We start from the raw sequence: 5,246 nt of genomic DNA, 5'->3' as shown, positions 1-5,246 counted from the left end.
AGGCTCGCGAACGGCAGCGCATTACAACAACCGCCGTATTATTTTCTTGTGAAATGTGTATTTAATAGCTGGTTTGAAAGTCTAGTGCTGGCAGTAATTCTGGCACAGCAGGATCGAATTACCAGCCGCAGGGCACAGCTTCAGCCCGAGAGAGATGGGCGCCGGAGACAAGTGGTGATGATGGCGATGCCGCAGCTTTGTTTGTTCTTTGTCTTCTTTACACTTGTTGGTCAGGTGGCAGTCACGATACAACATGCTAAATGTTACGGCCTAGCGCACACAGCCGCCTGTGACATCTGAGCTACAAAATACATTGCCATCAGGGCCCGGCACAACTAAAGCAAAGACGCACCTAAGAAATCCTCATTGCAGCTATCACTGGTGCGTTACAGGCTGGGTGCAAACTCCAGTAGGTACTCCTTATCATGCTTATTTCCTTTAGATGCATACATACCTATAGTATTTGTGTTTTTGCCGCTCGGAGCATATTACGCACTTGACACTCGTGCACGACGCACAGTAGTTTTTTTCCTTACAGGCTCACCTTCGTGCTCGCCAAAGCTTTCGGATTTTGTTCCTTCGGTGTACGCAATCAGACGCGCTTCGTTAGGAAGCTTGATAATCGTCGTCTTCGTCCAACCGTTTGCAACGGCAACCACCCGACACAAATGAGTCTCCTGGAGGGTTCATGCTCGTTCACTCGCAGAGTGGATCGCTCTGGACGTAGAACAGCATTGGTTCCTGACCGAGATGCTCATCCCATATGTAGGAGATGAGCATGTGTCCCCAAGTAATTGATTCCGCAGAAATCGCGGCGTAAGCAGAAAGGTTGTAGTTCCTTTCACAACCGAATGACCATTCTCTGTGCACCGAGAACCTTTTCACTACTGCGACCTCATCCGTTGTGAGGGCAGAAACCGGCTACAGCGCTGAATCATCCATTGCCAGAAAAATGCCGCGGGCTTCCTGCAGGTGTGCATTCCGGCCAGGACAATGCCCTTTTCAAGGGGTGTGTATAAGTGCCTCTCTGCCAAGCTTCGTAGATAAAATCCTATAACTTTTAGATGAAGCGATGAGGAAGAGATGTCCATTGCACCATGACGGCGCCGCGGTGACCGCATTGTGCTCGGTAACTCAAGACACCCCACGCATATGCGCCGCTCAAGTCACAGGATCAACAGCATCAACAAATCCCTGACTGCGTTGCCCTTGGAGATCCTCTCTATCTGTCGTGAACCTGCACGCTGAAAGCGTCTCATTCTGTCACATCGAACACGGCCCGCTCTACACGCTTTTACAATACAAAGACAGTATATGCGTGCATTATGAGTGGATTGTAAACATGCTGTAACATTCCCCTATACTGTGTGAACATGATATATTGCAATCACGGTCGCTCTCCATACCTGGAGGCCAAGGGCTTCTTTTGCAGCAGCCATTTTCGGGTTTTGCCCGCATATGTCCGCGCAGGACGTCCTCCTCCAGCTACACAGAGACGTAATACAACCCACAGCTATGCAACGTAATGACAAAGCCATCCTCGACCTTGATCTGCAGGGGGCTTTTGACAATGTTCAACACAGTAGCATCCTGGCCAACTTGAGCTCAACCAATTGCGGAGCTAGGGCCTACGCGTATGTAAGAGATTTCCTCTCTAAACGCCAGGCCTTTCTTCAGATTGAGGACAAGGAGTATGGCCCTTACGTCATGGGAACACGGGGAACCCCTCAGGGAGCTGTACTATCCCAACTTCTGTTCAACATAGCTGTGATGCGCCTTGATGACTTCAATCAAGCAACGGATCAAGCAGGGTTTCAGAAACGGTACTCTACTATCGATCATATCCATTCCATCAATCAGGTTATAGAAAAATGCTCGGAATATAACCAGCCCTTATACATAGCATTCATTGATTACGAAAAAGCGTTTGACTCAGTTGAAACCTCGGCGGTGATACAGGCATTGCGAAATCAGGGGGCAGACGAGTCGTACGGGAAAGTGCTGGAAGATATATACAGTGGCTGCACAGCCACCATTTTTCTGCATAAAGAAAGTAACAAAATTCCCATAAAGAATGGTGTTAGGCAAGGAGACACAATCTCCACAGTACTATTCACAGCTTGCTAAGAGGAAGTATTCAGAGACTTGGAATGGGAGCAGTTAGGGATAAGGGTAGATGGAGAATACCTCAGTAATCTGCGATTTGCTGATGACATTGCCTTGCTAAGCAACTCGGGAGATGAACTACAAATAATGATTGATGACCTGGACAGGAAAAGTAGAAAGGTAGGCTTGAAAATCAATATGCAGAAGACTAAGGTAATGTCCAACAGCCTCGGGAAGGAACAGCAGTTTACATTAGGTAGCGAGGTACTGGAAGTAGTAGGCGAATATATCTACTTAGGACAGGTAGTAACCGCAGATCCGGACCATAAAAAGGAAATAAGAAGAATAAAATTGGGATGGAGTGCATTTGGCACGCACTCGCAGATTATGTCTAGCAGCTTACCGGTATCGCTAAAGAGGAAAGTATATAACAGTTGCATCTTACCTGTACTCACCTATGGCGCTGAAACGTGGAGGCTAACCAAGAGAGTTCTACTTACGTTGAGGACAACCCAGAGGGCTATGGAACGAAAAATGGTAGGGGTTACATTAAGAGATAGGAAGCGTGCAGAGTGGGTCAGAGAAATAACTCAAGTTACCGACATTCGAGTGGAAATTAAGAAGAAGAAATGGACATGGGCAGGACATGTAGTGCGAAGAGAGGATTACCAATGGTCGCTTAGGGTAACAAACTGGATTCCAAGTTAAGGAAAGCGTAGCAGGGGGCGGCAGAAAGTTAGGTGGGCGGATGAGTTTAAGAAGTTCGCAGGGGTCAAGTGGATGCAGCTAGCACAGAACCGGGTTAAGTGGAGAAATATGGGAGAGGCCTTCGCCCTGCAGTGGGTATAGTCAGGCTAATGATGATGATGCGCCTCCCAAGCCAACTGGCACGGATGGAATGAATTCAACATGCATTATATGCAGATGACATTACTATCTGAACCACCGACGGGAGCCTTGGGGAAATGGAGGAGTGCCTTCAGCGGGCCGCTTCCATAGTCGATGCGTATGCTATCGACTGTGGTCTCCAGTGTGATCCAGCCAAATCAGAGCTTCTGCATGTTAGAACGAACCCGAAGGATAACACAGCAATACACATCTCTTTGTAAGGCGGTCCTATCAGAGAGGTGGAGGAGCTCCAGTTTCTGGGCCTGTTCATTCACCACAGACTCAGACCGGACCCCACAATTGCAAAACTGAAGAAGGTAGGCGAACAGGTAAGGCGCATGATTCACCGCGTCTCCAACAAGCGGGGCGGTCTGCGGGGCAGGGACGCGCTTCGGCTCGTCCATGCTTTCGTGACTAGACGGATCCTCTACGCCGTGCCATACCTTCGCACTACTAAGCAACACGATGAGCGAATAGACGCCATCATCCGCAAGGTAACTAAGCGAGCCCCGGATCTCCCGGTGGCTACCTCTAATGCAAATCTCAAGGCGTTGGGGTGCTCAGCTCTTACGAGGAGCTGCGGGAGGCCCACCTCGTGAACCAGTATACGCGGCTCATGCAGATGGCACCTGGGCGCCGCCTACTTAGCCGCTTACGTATCCAACATGATTGCACTCCAGAGGAGTCGAGGCGTATTCCAGATCTGTGGCGCGATATCCTCTGGGTATCTCCGCTACCCCGTAACATGGACACCGACACGCAAGAAAGCAGACCACAAGCGCGGGCTCGGGCGCTTGCGGGGCGGTACGGCTCCAGACCCGGTGTATATTATGTAGACATAGCAGGACCGTCGCCAACGCGATTTTACACAGCCGATGTTGTTCACCGGGAAATGCACGTTGATGGACTCTCCTTCCGAGCACAAAATTCAGCGACAGCCGAGGAAGTAGCGATGGCGCTTGCTTCCGCGGACCCGAATTCAAGGATGATCATAACGGACTCCGGAAAAGCGTGTTTTCATTACTTAGAAGGGGAGATATCCCCCTTAGCGAGTCGAATTCTAAGGCGGGCTGCCACAGCTCCAACGTCAAAGAAATTAATTTGGGCTTCTGGCCACCAGGGCTTACGAGGTAACGCAACCGCTGACGCGGCTGCCCGAGCGCTTACTCACCGGGCTCCTCATCAAAGCTCTTCTGACTCGGAGACAAACCAGCCGCTTCTGCGGTTCAAAGAAATCATAAAGTATTATATCGACAACCACTGCCTTTTCCCGGCTCCTGCAAAGGGGCTGAGTAAGGCGGAGCAACGAACTTTAAGGCGCCTGCAAACAGGCACTCTACTCTGTCCTGCAATCTTAAAGCATTATGATCCTAACACGGATAGGCTATGCCCGCACTGTGGAGAGACTTGATGTCTTTCTTCCACATGGTGTAGGCATGTACTCGAAATCCTCACCTGCCCCCTACCCCTTCCCGAGAGGCATGGGAAACTGCCCTCCTCAACTGCTCCACACTGGAGTCTCAACGGGCTCTGGTGAAACGGGCAAGAGACGGGACCTCGTCATGCGGTGTCCCGGCCTAGGGACGCCGACCATGTAGCGGGACCACTCTGTCTCTCCCAAACTCGAATTAATCAATAAACGTTTCCACCACCACCATATACAGGAACACTATTCCCCGCTAGCTTCGCGCGCCACCTCTCGAAGGCTTTTCTAACCAGAACTCAACTCTCCTCTTCTCGGGAAGCGTCGCCTCCGCGCCTTCCTCTCACCTCTCAAGGCCTCAAAACCTATAGTACAAAGTTACTGCACGAGATGGCGCTGCGCGCTCAAAAACAAAATAAAGGAAGTTGGAAGGTCACGTGGTTTGCAAGGTAGAATCAGAATCCCTTCTCTATGGTAGAATGTAGAACAGTCTCCTCTCACAGTCGCAGAATTTCGCGCCAGTTTACGCCTTACTACCACACCGCTGACGTTGTGAGCTATGGCGAGGACTAAGGCCGACTGTGCTAAACGAGGTAAGTCTGAATTCTGCTGTAGGAAACTGTAGTCGGCGAAAGAAGGGGGAAAACCTATGGCAAAATTAAAGGCATGTTCTACTAGCAGCTTTTGGCGGGAAGACTGGTTCGAAATCTATGAGCGCACCGCCAGCGCCGAGCCATGGAAGCAAGGCGAAGACACGAGGTATGGCTACCAAAATTTTCAACAACTGTTCTCAGCTGTGCCAGTATGCATCCTCAAAAGTTCGAGGCCG

General features: G+C 50.2%; 1 pseudogene; it reads left to right on the top strand.

Annotated features, from left to right (window-relative positions):
• The first annotated feature begins 1,403 nt into the window (after positions 1 to 1,403).
• Positions 1,404 to 4,575, top strand: LOC146170662 (uncharacterized; annotated as a pseudogene).
• Positions 4,576 to 5,246: the final 671 nt, after the last annotated feature.

This window comes from Amblyomma maculatum, unplaced genomic scaffold (genome assembly GCF_055883805.1).
Source record: "Amblyomma maculatum isolate TAMU_Amacu unplaced genomic scaffold, ASM5588380v1 scaffold_88, whole genome shotgun sequence".
Classification (NCBI taxonomy): domain Eukaryota; kingdom Metazoa; phylum Arthropoda; class Arachnida; order Ixodida; family Ixodidae; genus Amblyomma; species Amblyomma maculatum.
The sequence above is the reverse complement of the archived record's forward strand: the minus strand, read 5'-3'. Positions and strand labels throughout refer to the sequence as shown.